We start from the raw sequence: 17,908 nt of genomic DNA, 5'->3' as shown, positions 1-17,908 counted from the left end.
TTTGAGCAACAAAATAGTGATAGTAATGGATTATAACCTATAAATAACAATTAACCAGTATATACTTATGTAATACTAGAGGCCTGATGCACGAGATTCATGCAAGAATGGGCCTTCCTTCACCTGGCTGCCGGCAATGCCTTCACTTGGGCTGGAGCCACCTTTCTGCTTCGGCCCAGAGCAGCCTTTCTGCCTTCCCATGCTGTTCAGAGGCCCGGAGCGGCTGGGGTGGTGCAGAACGCCTGCGTTGTTACCATGGCGATGATGCAAGTGTCCCGCCCGGCCCCTGGCCACTCAGCGACTGTATATGCAAATTAATCCGCCATCTTTGTTGGGTTAATTTGCATGCTCACTCCTAATTGGCTGGTGGGCATCGTGAAGGTACGGTCATGTTACTCTTTTATTAGGTAGGTAGTAAATGGGAGAGAAGGAAAACCTCTAACAGTAGGATTCCAATCCTATATAATAAAAAGGTAATATGCAAATTGATCATTACCCCAACCCACAAGATGGCTACCCACATGTGGTCAAAGATGGCCACCCCCGTGTGGACACAAGATGGCCACCAAAAGATGGTCAGCAGGTGAGGTCAGTTGGGAAGGACCAAGCCTAAAGGGGAGGGTAGTTGGGGGTGACGAGGCCTGCAGGGGAGACAGTTAGGGGTGACCATGCCAGCAGGGAAAGGCAGTTGGGAGGGACCAGGCCTGCAAGGGAGGGCAGTCGGGGGAGATCAGGCCAGCAGGGGAGGGCAGTTAAGGGTGACTGGGCCGGCAGAGGAGGGCAGTTGGGGGCGACCAGGCCTGCAAGGGAGGGCAGTTGGGGGGATCAGGCCTGCAGCGGAGGGAAGTTGAGGGGGACCGGGCCTGCAGGGTAGGGCAGTTGGGGGTGACCAGGCCTGCAGGGGAGGACAGTTAGGGCCAACCTGGCCGGCAGGGGAGAGAATTTAGGGTTGACAAGGCCGGCAGGGGAGGGCAGTAAGGGGCTATTGGGCCAGCAGGGTAGGGCAGGGGAGCAGTTAGGCATCAATCCGGCTGGCAGGGGAGTGGTTAGGGGGTGATCAGGCTGGCAGGCAGAAGCAGTTAGGGGCAATCAGGTAGGCAGGCAGGCAAGCAGTTGGGAGCCAGAAGTCCTGGATTGTGAGAGAAATGTCTGACTTTCTGTTTATCGGGCCTAAATGGGCAGTTGGACATCCCTCGAGGGGTCACAGATTGGCGAGGGTGCAGGCTGACCTGAGGCACACACACCCCTGTGCACAAATTTCGTGCACTGGGCCTCTAGTTAATAAAGAAGGAATGATGGAAAAGAAAAAAAATTACCATTTGGCAAATTGTTGGCAATAACATATTCAGGTAAGAATTATCAATGGATTAAGATTAGTAGGTGACAGTAGGATGAGAAACAGGATATTTATATAAAGTATTTCTCCATTAGACACTTTAATTATAATGGGAAAAATTGTGGGGACACCACTGTAATCAAGTGATTAAAGTTAACACCACTAGTAATGAAACAAATTGACTTCATGGGTCTTTTGATATAATGCACTGAGAACATAACACTTTTGGGATATTCTTGCCTCAAATGCATAATCTGAATTTAATAATGAGGAAGCAGCAGACAACCTCAATTTGAGGAACATTCTATACTGCATACTTTACAAAATAAAGGGCCAGTTCTCTTCAAGTGTTAAGGTCATGAAAGACAAAGAATGAGGAACTGTGCCAGATGAAGAAGACTAAGGAGACTTACCAACTAACTGCAATATATGATCATGGATTGGATGCTTGTCCAGAAAAAGGACACTGAGGGACATTGATAAAATTTGAATATGGTATGTAGATTAGTTATTAATAGTGTATCATTGTTAATCTGGTGTTGATCAGGTACTGTGATTATGTAAAATGTTAACATAAAAAGAAGCTGGGTTAAGAGTATATGGGAAATCTATATCAATAGCAATTCTTCTCCTCTCAACATCTCTCTTGGAGAAGAGTCAAGAAAAAGGAATCATGAGAGAGCAAGACATTTTTGAAGGGTCATCTCCCTATCCTCCCACACTAAGGAAGGAAATCAGGGAAGACCTGCCATCCTGCCCAATCGCAGTGTTGCAGTTTAGGCTGAGGTTCTCACGCTCTAGGGCCATAGTCTGCCCTAACTTCACAGGTTCTGCAGTGATCAGAGCACTGGAGTCACAGGCACCTCACTCCCATACACTTGGTGCTGCATAAATTGTCAGTGACACAAAAACATAACCACACATCCACTCTTGAGACACACAGGACACAACCACACAATCATAGACACAGCCATAATCTCACACCTACTAAGAAGACACAAAGTCACACAATCTCATCACCATGACACACAGTCACTCTCATACAGTCACAGACTTCCTAAACCAAAACCTACAAATTCCCAGCAGTCACAAGTACATACCCCCTTAGAGGATACACACAATTACTGGCACTCTACTCCGTCCAACTCGTTAAACAGTCACAATCCAACATTTACTCTGGAGACACAGTCACACTTACACAGGCAAAGACAAACCACACCCGCACACACTACACCCCAAGGGACACAGCTGGAATACACACGCAGTGTCATCACACAGTCACAGACACACGACAATTACACATGGTGCCACACTCGGTCACAACATCACGCAACCATACACCCACCTTGGAGACATGCAATCATAACCCAGATACCCGAACCCATCACACTCACACCTCCGAGAACAAGGCATGCGGTCCTACGTACACAACGGGGACACAGTCACAAGGACCAAACCACACTCCAATCACAGCATCACACTTGGTTACAAAAACACAACCAGACACGTACCCTGAAGACAGGTGAACACAACCGGACCCTCACAGTCACCCAAGCACAGCTACAAGCACTCACTCCGAATCTGGCTTTCTCAGCCCGCTACCGCCAGCGCGCCAAGACCTGAAACTCTGGACACGCCCCATCCCGCCCCGGATTCCCAGACCCCTCACCTTCGGCCTCCCCTTGGTAGCGTCCGGGTCCCTGCGGAACTAACTTATCTTAACGATCTTGCCACCACGTTGAGAGACGTAACGTCGGGCCGCTGTGGTCTCTGGGAAACGTAGTCCAGGTCCGGACCAGCCAGACAAGATGGCGTCCTCGCAGTTCAGAGTTTGAGTTTGGCTCGTTAGACACGGCACTCGGGAGACTTCAAAGAGGGAGTCCCCGATCCAAACCTAACACCAGGATTGCGCTGATCTTCCTCCAAGGCAAGTAAGTCTACTCACCTGGAGAGCGCCATGATGATAGAAAGAGGCAGTCAAGTTCTCATAGGACAGGGGCAGAGTGTCGACCAGCAAAGCCTTAAGGGAAATGTAGTCCAAAGCTGGAAAAGCGGCATTGTTGATAGAAGGTAATCTGATACCACCCTGCGCCTGGCCGTGGTAACTGTGCGTGCTGCTTCGCGGAGAATTGTGGGAGTGCTCCGTAGGCCCCTCCCCCGCCTCCCCCCGCTCCAGATGCGCAGGCGCGGCGCACCGAGTGGACATTTTGGTCTTTGTCTTCTGGTCAGCCGGCCCCTGGGTCCACGTGGCGTTAAAGTAGGAGGTGGGATGTGGGGGTCTTGGGCCGGTGGGGTCCGGGAGGTTAAAGGGGAGATTCCGGGTGTATTGGGGTACGGCGCGGGGGAGAGGGAGCGGGTTTAAGAGTTTCTGGCCTGCGTATGGGGTGGGGTTGCGGGGGGAGGGGGGCTCTGAGGAGGATTCGAGCGTGTGTGAACCTCAGTTTGACCGGATGATTGAGGTTATTGAGTGAGAAACTGGTTGCAGGATTGTGTATGGATGAGTTTGAGAGGGAGCCATGGGAGACCAGCAGTGAGGGAATAACATTTGAGAAGCACTTCCCCTTGTCGAAAGTGCTGATGATAACGGTGCCATCTTCCTGGAGCATCAGTTTTCCTTGACGATATGAAGGGGGGCAAGAGCCAAGTGGTAAATACTTTATAAGTAGATTTTTATATAAAACCGAGTTTCTTTTTAATTGGGGTAGAATGCAACTCACCATGATTTTTTATTTAACACGTTAAGCGCCCAGCCTGTTTTGTCTCCCGGACGGAAAGGATAGTGTCAGTCACCGGTGACTGGACTGGGCGCTTACTGTGTTAAGCAACCAAGGATGCTGTTAGATTGCGCCTGCTTCAGACGGTATCAGGTTCCGCTGGTTTGGGGGTACTTAAATAGGGCTGCTACTAAATCGTAGACCGAGTATCAGCGTTGCACTTTGAGAAGCAGTGCCGTACAGCGCAGAAAGCCCAGGATTAGGGAGTCAAGGGTTTGGGGTCCTAGGTTAGACAGTTACTTCCTTCTTTGAAGACAATTTAGTTGCAATCTTTATCTGTGAGTCTGGACTAGAGTCTAGTGACCTAACTCCTAAATGAGTTGAGGTGTTCTTAGATTGTATAGATTTTGTGAAGTAATGAAGAAAATTACTTTTACTTGCAAAGATGCTTTTTGTAAGGAATCCACCCGCAGTTAGCCCTCACATAATTTTTAGTAACGAGAATTAAAGTTATTGGGCACTAAATTAAAATAGACAAACAACAGCAGTTAGAAGACATAACAGAAGAAAACCACTATTTATAAGAGCAATCAAAGATTGAGTAAACTTGAGAAATAGGCAAAACTATTAGAAAAGAATTTTAAAATAGCAAGGGTTGTACCATTAGATGTGAACAAATAAATATACCATATTTTTCAATAGGAATATATAAGGAAGTGTGTGCAAACTTAAGTAAGTTTATTAAAGTGATCTTAATAAAATTATCTATAGTCCCTGCCCCTTTGTAACTAGATAAGCTGATTCTACACTTCATATGGAAAAATAGACAAGCTAAAATAGTCAATAAAACAAAAAGAAAAGCAGTTGCGTGGGGATGTGAGAACCCACTGGTAACATATTTGAAAATATAAATTCTTGGGAATTTAAATAGTATTAGTATTAGCATGGAGCTGGCCTGGGAAGGACAATTCAGCAATATTTATAATTGCAAATATTTTTCTTTTGTTTTTTAGCCAGCTGTTTCATGTCTGGAAATTAATCCTACAAATGTATCTGCATTTGCATTGAATTATACAGGTAAGAGGTTGTTCATTTCATTTATGTTTGGCATAGGAAAAGATTAGGAACAATTCTTGCCCATCATTTGGAGACTGGTTGAATAAAATTATGGTATATCTACAGAACAGAATAATATGCAGCTGTACAAAAGAATGAAAAGGAAGCTTTCTGTATACTGACACATGAAATAACTCAAAAAATAAATTAAGTGAAAAAAGCAAGATGCAGAATGTATGATAGGCTTCATTTGGAGTAAGAAGCGGGAGAAATAATATGTACATATATTTGTTTCCATTAAAAAACTCAAGATACACAAGACACTAATAAAAGTGGCTATCTCTGTTGGGGGTTGTGGTACAAGGATAGATGGGGCAAAGGCAAATACCTTTTTATGTTTGTTTTCTAACTATGAATTTAGTACATATTCAAAAGTTAAAGTGTTTGTTTGTTTTTAAAGGAGGAAGCAGGTCATGCAGCCAGACTGCCTCTGTTAACTCCTCTGCCACTTTGCACCTTGATAATCTTAAGTACTTAAACCTTGTGCCTCAATTTCTCATCTAGTAATATAGAGAAAACTAGAGGCCCGGTGCACAAAATTTGTGCACAGGGTGGCGGGGGGAATCCCCCTTAGCCCAGCCTGCACCCTCTCCAATCGAGGACCCCTTGGGGGAGGTCCGACTGCCAGTTTAGGCCCCATTCACAGGGCAGCAACAGTTAGACATCCCTCTCGCAATCTGGGACTGCTGGCTCCTAACTGCTTGCCTGCCTGCTGGCCTAATCGCTATCTAACTGCTCCCCTGATGGCCCCCAATTGTCCTGCCCTGCTGGCCAGATGGCCCCCAACTGCCCTCCCCTGCCCACCTGATTGCCCCTAACCACCGTGGCTTTGTCTGGAAGGAAGTTGGATGTCCGGAAGATGTCCGGTCACCTAGTCTAATTAGTATATTACCCTTTTATTAGTATGGATGGTTACTGAGCAGTCCATTCTGGGGAACATGGGGAAGTGGCCTTATGACTCAGAGACCAGGGACTTGACAGGAAGCTGGGAGGTCTGGTCTCACTCAGCAGAGGATGGGCCTGGGATCATGGGTGAGGCCTGGACTGTGTTTAGCTCCAAGGAGCCTCCCTTCTCCAGGCACCACTTGCTCAGTGGCCTCCCACACACACCCCAACATGGGTTCAAACACGCAACCTTTCAATGTACAGGACGAAGCTCCAACCACTGAAGCCATCTGGCCAGGGCAGTTATTCTTAGCTTTTATTTTATTTTTATTTTTTACTCTTTTTTATTAAATCTTTATTGTTGAAAGGTTTACATAGGTCCTCTTTCCCCCCATTAATCTTTTCCAGCCTACAACCCCCCCTAGGCCCTCACCACCCCATTGTCTGTGTCCAGGGATGATGCATATATGTACACAGACCATTGGTTGATCTCTTCCCACCCACCCACCGTCCCCCGCCTTCCCTCTGAGGTTCCACAGTCTATTCATGCATCTGTGTCTCTTTTTGTTCATCAGTGTATTTGGCTCATTAGGTGTTAAAAGTGCTCTGGTTGTGATCACTTGGGTTTTCTAAAGATGCAGTCATATCATGTACAAATCTTTTTTCTTTTTCCAAATTTACTTGTGGACACATTGGGAATATAGATACCAGAAACAGAAGTCTGTGAATAAGTTGGGAATAGGATGCTTTTTCTTTCGTTACGTTGTGTATGTGATCCTGTGCTCCCGCCGTGTTGAAAACACTGAGTACTCCGGCTGCAGGGAAGCTCTCATTGGCAACTCATCCACATAGAGCCATAGCCTCCCTCTCCATCAGCCGTAGCTCCCAGGACAGACGCATGCACCCCTCAGCAGAGGTGGGGGCACTTGGCAACCTCCCGCAGGCTTGCCCCCTATCATCACCCGGTTGGGGCCCACCTTCTGCATATCACCCTCTTGTTCCTACTCCCAGGCCATTCCATGCACTTCCTTTCAACCAGCCCCCTCCCTCCTCCTGTCATGTCCGGAGCCCCAGGTGCTGTCCCTGCGAGGTCTGTGACACTCCCTACCAAACCATTTCATCTCATTCTTTCATGGTGTCCAGTGTTTTTTCTGCCTTGTTAACTTGGTTTCAATCTGAACGGAAATGGCTCCATCTTCTATTCCATTTGTGTCCTTTCCACCCCTAAGTTAATGCCGTGTCCTTAGTATGTGGCTATGAGATGTCTCTATGACTAAGCTAGGAAACCTTTCATGTTTCTCTTTCCTTTTCTTTCATCTCAGGATAACTGAGCTCTGTGGTTTGTGTGGTACCAAAGGCTCTGGGAATACAATGCTGAGCCTTCTGAACTCATTTTATTCTTTATTGTATTATTTAGTTCCTGGGGTTGAATTAAACATGAAAATAGAAGAAAATATACCCTTAGATATACAATCTGAGTTATTACCCGGAGATTTCTGCGGGAGCTGACACTGAGTTATGAGACCCATGTGTTTATTGGTCAGTTTCCTCACCTATGGAACGAAGGTTGAACCTGCCCCTTGGATCCTTTGGAGGTTGGATATGATGCATTCAGAGGGATTAACTGGCGGCTCGGAGAGTAAGATCAGAAGTCAACAGACACTTGTTTCCTTTACCTGGACAGAGTTAGAAAAACACAACTCTATCCTAACACCTGGAAGGGCTATGCCTGTGGGAGGAGATGCAGGGAACGGGGGCTTCCCCCTTGCTCCTACCCCGCCCTCCCTCCCTCCATCCCTGCACTGGCCCAGCCGCCATCAGGGAACCGCCCATCTCTCAGGGAGGAGCATGCGCAGTTTCTTGCAGACACTGAAGCAGCCGGGGAGTAGGGAGGTGGTGGTTTTTCCCCCTGAGGAGGCGCTGAAGTCCTTGTTGAAGACTCTGCTCTGGAGCCTCTCAGCTGTGAGTCCTCGTCCAGGAAGGCTGTGCAGTGGAGGCTCCACGTGCCTTTCAGAAGAACGTCAGCTGGGGAGGGAGCAGGAGGTCTGCCTTGCGCCCGTTCGCCAATCCCCAGTCCTGCTTCGCTGCCACCCAGCCCGGTTCCCTGTGGCTCTCCATTGGCCATCCAGCCTTATGGGAGCCTGTGGGCCAGGGGTTGGGGAAGTGGAGGGGAGGGACCAAGAGGTGCTCCATGCACTTCCTGGTTACCGGTAGGCCTTTCTGGTCGTGATGACCCTAGGCTTTTGGCCTCCGATGGCAGGGTAGCCAGGTGTCTGTGGCGTCCCCCTCTCAACGGCCGCTGAGGGGGGCTGCTGCGGACACCTGGCTACCCTGCCGTTGAGAGGCGCAGCCGGGTGTCCGTGGCAGGCCCCCTCAGCGGCCGCGGATCTGGCCGTTGAGAGGTGCAGGGGGTGGGAGTCCCGCCCTCTGCGCCTCTCAACTGCAGGGTAGCCCCCCTCAGTGGCTGCGGATCCGTGCCTCTCAACGGCCGGATAGGCCACCCCGAGTCCCGCCCCCCCAGCCTCCCGCTGCCCAATCATGGGCATAGTGGAGTGATGGTAATTCACATGTTACTCTATTATTAGATAGGATAATAGTATTTGATTCAGAAGGTGGTTATAAAGATCATGGAGTTCTGAATTCTGTAGAATAGTTCCTGATATAGTAAGTACTGGATAAATGTTAAATAGTACTGTTATTACTATGTGCAAAATAATACTTCCTCAGAAATAGTATAGTTATTTGTACTATTTCTGGTAGAAATTTCTGAAAGATTCAGATGTGTACATGCTCCTTTCTTATTTCCACCTCAACATTTTTGGATGAGGGGCATCTCTTTTTATAACTGGAATGAGGAAGTTAGCTTTCTGTGTTCAAGTTACGTTCATCTTAGAAATTCATCACCACCATCTTCAGGAACTTTGTTCTTTGATTTCTGACAATGGACTCAGAAATCAAAATAAGAATTTACTTTCTTATGGTCCTAATTCAGAACCTCTGATATTTTTTAAAAATGTCAGTTGTGACACTTTAGAGCCAGAATAAGTAGGTGATGATCTTCTTTTTTTTTTAATATATTTTATTGATTTTTTACAGAGAGGAAGGGAGAGGGGATATAGAGTTAGAAACATGGATCAGCTGCCTCCTGCACACCTCCCACTGGGGATGTGCCCGCAACCAAGGTACATGTCCCTTGACCGGAATCGAACCTGTGACCTTTCAGTCCACAGGCTGACGCTCTATCCACTGAGCCAAACCGGTTTTGGCGGTGGTGATCTTCAAATTGCATAATATCAGGAGAGACATACCATATAACTGAGCCATCATTAATGATTATATTTTTCCCTTTTTGACAAAAGTGTAATGTGTGGTTTTACTTTATTACCATCCAGTTGTCAATTTCCCATCAGTCATTCAATGAATGCTTTAACACCAATAAATCTGTCTAAACTAATAATAGCCTAGGGATTCATCACGCCCTAACATTGTCACAAGATGGCCGTCACAAGATGGCCACTCGAACAGCAGAGGCGGGGCCTGGCAGAAGAGGCAACTCGTGGCAGGGGAGGGGAGTTGGGGTCAATCAGGCTGGCAGGGGAGTGATTAGGCATCAATCAGGCCAGCAGAGGAGCAGTTAGAGGGCAATCTGGCTGGCAGGCAGAAGCAGTTAGGGGCAATCAAGTAGGCAGGCGGGCGAGTGGTTAGGAGCCAGCAGTCCTGGATTGTGAGTCGGACATCCTCTGTGCCAGATTGGAGAGGGTGCAGGTTTGGCTGAGGAACCACCCCCCCCCCTCTGTGCACGAATTTTGTGCTCTGGGCCTCTGGTGTATATATCCTATCTAATAATTTAATAAAAGGGTAATATGCAGATTAACTGTCACTCCGCAAAAAGATGACGGTGCCAGTAGCGCTGGGGCAGGACTCGGATGGATGGCTGGGGACACAACGCAGAACTGCTGGGCTGGGGGTGTGCTCTGAGCCGCCATGCGGCTCGGGGCATGTCCCCAGCCCAGCAGACACAACGCGGGTAGTGGGCCTAAGTTGTCAGTAGGATATCCCCTAAGGGTGCCCAGTCTGTGAAAGGGGGCAGGCTGGGCTAAGGGCCCCCCCCTCCTAGTGCACAAACTTCATGCACCGGGCCTCTAGTCTACACTAATAAAAGAAACATGCAAATTCACCATCACTTAGTGATGCCCACCAGCCAGTCACGAGTGGATATGCAAATTAATCCAACAAAGATGGCTGCGGCCCTGCTCCCCAGCTGCTCCGGGCCTCTAGGCAGCACACATGGAGACACGTGGGGCAGGACGCCTGCTTTGAGGGTGAGGGCGGAGGGCGCTACAGGAGCAGTGCTCTGGCTGGAGCGAAGGCTGAAGGCAACAGCTAGAGCGAAGGCTTGGGTCCTGCGTGCCGGAGGAAAACCAGCACCGGTGGAAAACCGGTGCCGGCAGCCACGGGAAGGAAGGCCTATTGCACAAATCTTTGTGCAACGGGCCTCTAGTATATACATAAAAGCCTAAATGACCAGTTGACCAAATGACTGGCAGGTAGCTATGACACTCACTGACCACCAGGGGGAAGACACTCAGTGCAGGAGCTGCCCCTGGTGGCTCAGCCGACCAACTGGCTCACGGCTGACAAGCACAGGTGTAGCAGTGCAAGCCTCTCCCGTCTCCATGGCAGTGCTACCAAGTGGCAGTGGCAGGCGCAGCAGGGCTGCAATGAGCAGGAGTGGTGCCCTGGCTGCCTGCTGCTATGCACAGTACTACACCCCTTGGGGATGTCAGACTGTCAGATTGGGCTGAAACCGGAAGTCCGACATCCCCTGAGGGGTCCCAGATTGTGAGAAGGTGCAGGCCAGACTGAGGGACCCCACCGGTGCACATATCCATGACCAGGTCTCTAGTAATAAATAATTTGTGTCTGATAGGGTACTTTTTTCAGGGGTTGGAAAGTGATAATTTTCTTTTTTTAATGAATTCTTTATTGTTGAAAGTATTACTCTGTTCCCCCTGCTCCACCTATTGACCCCTTATAACCTGTCCCCATGACCCACCTGAGACCTTCAACACTATTGTCTGTGCTCATGGGTTGTGCATAAATGCATACAAGGTCTTTGGCTGATCTCTTCCTACCTACCCTTGCTATGTCCACCTTCCCTCTGAGATTCCAGTCTGTGCCTTGCTTCTATGTCTCTGTATCCACTCTGTTCATCAGTTTATTTTGTTTATTGTGATCATGTGATGCTTATCTTTCTCTGCTGAGTTATTTTGCTTAGCATAATAACTCCAGGATCCTTCTGTCACAAAGGGTAAGAGATCCTTCTTTTTTTAACTGCTGCATAGTATTCTATGGTATAACTGTACCACAGCTCTTTTTTTTAAAAATATATTTTATTGATTTTTTTACAGAGAGGAAGGGAGATGGATAGAGAATTGGAAACATCCATCAGCTGCCTCCTGCACCCCCTCTACCAGGGATGTGCCCACAACCAAGGTACATGCCCTTGACAGGAATCGAACCTGGGACCCCTCAGTCTCCAGGCCGACGCTCTATCCACTGAGCCAAACCAGTCAGGGCCACAGCTTTTTTAAAAAAATATATATTTTATTGATTTTTTACAGAGAGGAAGGGAGAGTGATAGAGAGTTAGAAACATCAATGAGAGAGAAACATCGATCAGTTGCCTCCTGCACACCCCCCACTGGGGATACTGGGGATGTGCCCACAACCAAGGTACATGCCCTTGACCGGAATCGAACCCGGGACCCTTCAGTCCGAAGGCCAATGCTCTATCCACTGAGCCAAACCGGCTTCGGCAGGGCCACAGCTCTTTTTATTCACCCATCTACTGTTGGGCACTTGGGCTGTTTCCAGGACAATTTACAATTGTCCTGCTATGAACACAGGGGTGCGTACATTCAGATTAGTGTTTCGAGTTTCTTGGGATATATTCCTAGAAGTGGGACCACTGGGTCAAATGGCAGTTCCATAGTTAATTTTCTGAGGAAACTCCATACTGTTTTCCATAATGGCTGTACCAGTCTGCATTCCCACCAGCAGTGTACTAGGGTTCTCTTTTCTCCACATCCTTGCCAGCACTTGTCATTTATTGATTTGTTGATGGTAGCCATTCTGACTGGTGTGAGGTTACCTCATTGTCTTTTTAATTTGCATCTCTCTGATGATCAGTGACTTTGAGCATTTTTTCATAATGTTTCTTGGCCATTTATATGTCTGCTTTGGAGAAGTGTCTACTTAGGTTCTTTGCCCATTTTTTAATTGGATTGTTTGTCTTCCTTTTGTTAAGTTGTATGAGTTCCTTATATATTTTTGGTATTAACCCTTTATCAGATATATCATTGCCAAATATGTTTTTCCACACAGTGGGCTCACTTTTCATTTTGTTGATGGTTTCTTTTGCTGTGCAGAAGCTTTTTATTTTGATGTAGTCCCATTTGTTTATTTTCTCCTTAGTTTCCTTTGCCCTAGGACAGTGGTCAGCAAACTGCGGCTTGCAAGCCACGGTTTGCCGCTCTGTTGACTAATGAGTTTGCCAACCACTGGATAGGGGCTTAATCACAAGGAACAACAACAGCCTGTAATTATTGTAATCGAGAGTCTAGGTCAGTGGTTGGCAAACTCATTAGTTAACAGAGCGGCAAACCACGGCTCGCAAGCCGCAGTTTGCTGACCACTGCCCTAGGAGATGTATCCTTAAACATATTGCTATGAGAGATGTCTAAGATTTTGTTGTTTATGTTTCCTCTAAGATTTTTATGGTTTCACAACCTACGTCTACGTCTTTTATCCATTTTGAGTTTATTCTTGAGTATGTATAAGTTGGTGGTCTAGTTTTATATTTTTTGCATGTATCTGTCCAATTTTCCCAACACCATTTATTGAAGAGATTCTCTTGACTCCATCATATGCTCTTGCCTCCTTTTTTTTTTTTCTTTCAATATATATATATATACTAGGGGCCCGGTGCACGAAATTCGTACACTAGGGAGGGGTACCTCAGCTCAGCCTGCTCCCTCTCACATACTGAGAACCCTCAGGGGATGTCTTACGGATGGCTTAAGCCCGCTCCCCATTGTGAGCCGACCTGAGCCGCAGTCTGGCCTCCCTTTGCTTGAGGCGACCAGACTGATCAGGGGAAGGCACCAGACGCATCACCCCACTGCTGCAGCCACTGCCAGTCACCGCAGCTTCCAAGGTATTTTCATCAACACGGACTCCAGTCCCTTCACCGTGAAAAAATGACAGCTTTCTTTAAGCATTTTCAAGATGTGTCTTTCATAGGATATGACATTTATTTTTCTTTTTATCCTCACCTGAGGATATGTTTCCATTGATATTTTCCCCTTCCCTCCAATCCCAAGCTCAGCCCCTTCCCAAGCCAAAAGCCTCCGCCCCAGGCTTTAGGCTTGTGAAGGGGTTCCCCCGCCCCTGGCACCTCCGATGATCATAGGCTTGGCCCCTTCCTAAGCCGAAAGCCTCTGTCCCAGGCTTTAGGCTTGGGAAGGGGTTCCCCCTAGCACCTCCTCAAGCCTAAAGCCTCTGCCTGATGGCCGACTGGAAGTGACCTGGGTGCCGAGGAGGTCCCCCGAACCCAGGTATGTATGCAAATTAACTGCCATATTTGTTGGGTTAATTTGCATACTCTGATTGGCTGTGGGTGTAGCAAAGGTATGGTCAATTTACATATTTCTCTATTATTAGGTAAGATATTTTTTGTTGATTTCAGAGAGAAAGGGAGAGAGAAACATCAGTCATAAGAGAAAATCATTGATTGGGCTGCCTCCTGCACGCCCCCTACTGGGTATCAAGCCCGCAACCCGGGCATGTGCCCTTGACTGGAATCAAACCAGGACCTTTCAGTCCCCAGGCTGACGCTCTAGCCATTGAGCCAAACCGGCTAGGGCATGCTCTTTCCTCCTTTGTCAAATATTAATTAAGTATAATGCCTTGGGTTGATTTCTGGGGTCTCTGTTCTGTTCCATTGATCTGTATGCCTGTTCTTGTGTCAGTACCAGGCTGTTTTGATTACAGTGGCTTTGTAGTATACCTTGAAATCTGGTATTGTGATTCCTCCAACGTTGTTGTTCTCAAGATTTCTGTGGCTATTTGGGGTCTTTTTAAGTTCCATATAAATTTTTGGAGTATTCTAGATCTGTGAAATATGCTGTTGGTATTTTAATAGGGATTGTATAGAGTCTGTATATTGCTTTGGTTATTATGGACTACCAATCTAAGAACATGGCGTATTCTTCCACTTGTTTAAATCTTCCTCTGTATCTTTTTCAACTATAAGTCTTATACCTTCTTGGTTAAGTTTATCCCTTAGTTTCTTAATTTTTTTTTGGTTGCAATGAGAAACAGTATTGTTTACTTAGTTTCTATTTCTGAGAGTTCATTATTGGTGTTATAAAAATGCACTGATTTCTGGGTGTTAATTTTGTATCCTGCTACATTGCTGAATTACATTTATTAAATCTACTAGAGGCCCGGTGCACAAAACTCATGCACAGGGTGTGTGTGTGTGTGTGTGTGTGTGTGTGTGTGTGTTCATCAGCCTGGCCTGCACCCTCTCCAATCTGGGACATCCCTGTCACAATCTAGGGCTGCTGACTCCCAACCGCTCGCCTCCCTGATTGCCCCCTAACCGCTTCTGCCTGCCAGCCTGATTGACCTCCAACAGCTCCCCTGCCGGCCCGATTGCCTCTAACTGCCCTCCCCTGCTGGCCTGGTCACCCCTAACTGCCCTCCCCTGCTGGCCTGGTCTCCCCTAACTGCCCTCCCCTGAAGGCAGGATCGCCCCCAACTGCCCTCCCTTGCAGGCCTGGTCCCTCCCAACTGCCCTCCCCTGCTGGCCTGATCACCCACAACTGCCCTCCCCTGCTGGCCTGATTGCCCACAACTGCCCTCCCCTGCCAGCTATCTTGTGGTGGCCATCTTGTGTCCACATGGGGGCGGCCATCTATGACCACATGGTGTCAGCCATCTTGTGTGTTGCAGTGATGGCCAATTTGCATATTACCTCTTTATTATATAGGACTATTTTTTTGGTGGAGTCTTTAGGATTTTCTATGTGCAATATAATTTCATCTGTGAATAGTGAGAGTTTCTTCCTCCTTGCCAATTTGGATGCCTTTTATTTCTTCTTGTCTGGCCACTGTTGCTAGGGCTTCCAATATTATGTTGAATAAAAGTGGTGAGATTTGTTCCTGTTCTTAGGGGAAATGGTTTTAGTTTTTGCCCATTGAGTATGATGTTGTCTGTTGGTTTATCATATATGGCCTTAATTATGTTAAGATATGGTCCCTCTATTTCCACTTTGCTGAGAGTTTTTATCAAAAAATGGGTGTTGAATTTTGTCGAATGTTTTTTCTGGGTCTATTGATATGATCATAGGATTTTTGTCTTTCAATTTGTTTATGTGATGTGTCACATTTATTGATTTTCGAATATTGTGCCAGCCTTGCATCCCTGGAATTGATCCTACTTGGTCATGGTGTATGATCTTTTTAAAATACTGCTGGACCTGATTAGCTAATATTTTGTTGAGGATATTAGCATCTGTGTTCATCAGGGATATTGGCCTGTAATTGTGGTGTCTTTATCTGGTTTTGGAATTAGGATAATACTGGCTTCATAAAAAGAGGTTGGAAGTGTTACTTCCTCTTGAATTTTTTGGAATAGTTTGAGGAGGATAGGTGTTAGTTGTGTTTTTGAAGGTTCGGTAAAACTCCCCTGTGAAGCTGCCTGGATCAGGGCTTTTTTCTGCTGGGAGTTTCTTGATTACTGCATCTATTTCTTTGGCCTATCAAGTTTTCTGATTCTTCCTGATTGATTTTTAGAAGATGGTATTTATCTAGTAATTTGGCCATTTCATCCTCATTGTCCAGCTTATTGGCACATAGTTGTTCATAGTATTTTCTTAAAATCCTTTGTATTTCTGTGGTGTCAGTTATTACTACACTGATTTAGTTTCTTTTTATTTGTGTCCTTTCTCTTTTTTCTTCATGAATCTGACTAATGGTTCATCAATTTAGTCTCTCTTTTCAAAGAACCACATTGGTTTCATTGATTTTTTGTTGTTGTTTTTACCCTCTATGTCATTCATTTCGGCTCTAATCTTTATTACTTTTTTCCTTTTACTTGCTCTGGGCTTTTCTTGTTTTTTAAGTTATGGTTAAGAAGTTTATTATTAATTTTTCTTGCTTTTTGAGGTAAGCCAGTATTGCTATTAAGTTGCTTCTCAGTACAGCTTTTTCTGTGTCCCAGAGATTTTGTGTTGTTTTGTGTTCATTTTCATTTGTTTCCAGGATGTTTTTTATTTCTTTCTTGATCTCATTGGTAACCCATTCATTCTTTAATAGCCTCCATGTATTTGAATGTTTTTGAGTGTTTTTATTGTAGTTCAGATTTCTAATTTCATTCCATTGTAATCTGAGAAGATGCTTGATATGATTTCAATTTTCTTGAATTTGTAGAGCAAGCATGTCAAACTCGCAGCCCGCGGGCCACATGTAGATCACAATGAATATTTTTGCTGCCCAGCCAATATAACGGGGTAAGAAATGTCTTAATACAAAATTTCACAACTTAATTTTTACAATATCCAGTTATACATAATCCTATATAATAAAGAGGTAATATGCAAATTGTCCATCACTCTAACATACAAGAAGGCCGCCACCATGTGGTCAAAGATGACCGCCCCCATGTGGACACAAGATGGCCACCACAAGATGGCCAGCAGGGGAGGGCAGTTTGGAGGGACCAGGCCTGCAGGGGAGGGTAGTTGGTGGCGACCAGGCCTGCAGGGGAGGGCAGTTTGGGGGGACCAGGCCTGCAGGGGAGGGCAGTTGTGGGGGACCAGGCCTGTAGGGGAGGGCAGTTGGGGGCGACCAGGATGGCAAGTGAGGGTAGTTGGGGGTGACCAGGTCAGCAGAGGAGGGCAGTTAGGGGCAGCAGTCAGGCTGGCAGGGGAGTGGTTAGGGGGTGATCACGCTGGTAGGCTGAAGCTGTTATGGGCAATCAGGCAGGCAGGCAAGCATTTGGGAGGCAGCAGTCCTGGATTGTGAGAGGGATGTCTGACTGCCCGTTTAGTCAGACATCCCTCGAGGGTTCCCAGATTGGAGAGAGTGCAAGCTGAGCTGAGGGACACCCCCCCCCCCCCCATGCATGAACTTTGTGCACTGGGCCTCTAGTCATTAACATATTATGCTTTGAATGGTTGAATGGTTGACTGTACACTTAGCATATTAGGTTTTATTATATAGGATAACTGTGATTGGTTTTAAGTTCCTGTTGTTTATTTAGCCTTTTATTTCCTTAAAGGATTTTTGTTTTCTCTTGTTGATCTTTCATGTTGGTGTTCCTCAAATGTCTGTGGAATATTGGCTATCCAGTCATATTTAAGAATTATTCACTAATAGGTAAACTCTTGTGCCTGGGTGCTTCTAATCCTCTGGTAGGTTTCAATGGATGGAAAAAAAAAAATGCCTTATGGATCCAGGGTCTCCTCCTTGCAGAAGAATTATACTGTTTTTATTCTCAAGAACTTAGGTGTAGCCAGATCCTTTGTTTTAGCAAAAGAAATGAATACATTCAACAGTTACTATCTTAGAGCGGCATTCTACTGAGGTTTTTCATGGCGCTTTCAGTTTGTTCAGAGAAAGATCTTTTCACCTTCTGCTCACATATTTACATATACCTGGTTGCCAACATTTATTTTTGCATCATTTCCAGAAAGATGCAAAGATGCTGATGGTCTCACCATATTATATACAGATTTAATCACATTGGTTTCAGTGTAGCACCTCTTCCATGACATTTCTTTTGTTGGG

General features: G+C 46.3%; 2 protein-coding genes across 9 annotated transcripts in view; one reads left to right on the top strand and one right to left on the bottom strand.

Annotated features, from left to right (window-relative positions):
* The window catches only part of ZNF565 (zinc finger protein 565), a 27,298-nt gene extending 23,962 nt beyond the window's left edge, over positions 1-3,336 (bottom strand). The window contains exon 1 of the mRNA XM_008139847.3: positions 3,006-3,336. The gene's annotated coding sequence lies outside the window, so the exon portion shown is untranslated. The remainder of the gene's footprint in view (positions 1-3,005) is intronic.
* The window catches only part of ZNF146 (zinc finger protein 146), a 27,510-nt gene continuing 12,826 nt past the window's right edge, over positions 3,225-17,908 (top strand). For 2 of the 8 annotated variants that reach the window (XR_008555015.1, XM_028143547.2), the window contains exons 1-2: positions 3,524-3,600; positions 5,064-5,127. The gene's annotated coding sequence lies outside the window, so the exon portion shown is untranslated. Of the gene's footprint in view, positions 3,268-3,523; positions 3,601-3,821; positions 3,984-5,063; positions 5,128-11,462; positions 11,548-16,549; positions 16,630-17,908 lie in introns of those variants that run through there. The other 6 variants (XM_054711272.1, XM_054711271.1, XM_054711273.1 and 3 more) reach the window with 6 other exon arrangements.

Source organism: Eptesicus fuscus, chromosome 21, assembly GCF_027574615.1.
Source record: "Eptesicus fuscus isolate TK198812 chromosome 21, DD_ASM_mEF_20220401, whole genome shotgun sequence".
Classification (NCBI taxonomy): domain Eukaryota; kingdom Metazoa; phylum Chordata; class Mammalia; order Chiroptera; family Vespertilionidae; genus Eptesicus; species Eptesicus fuscus.
The sequence above is the reverse complement of the archived record's forward strand: the minus strand, read 5'-3'. Positions and strand labels throughout refer to the sequence as shown.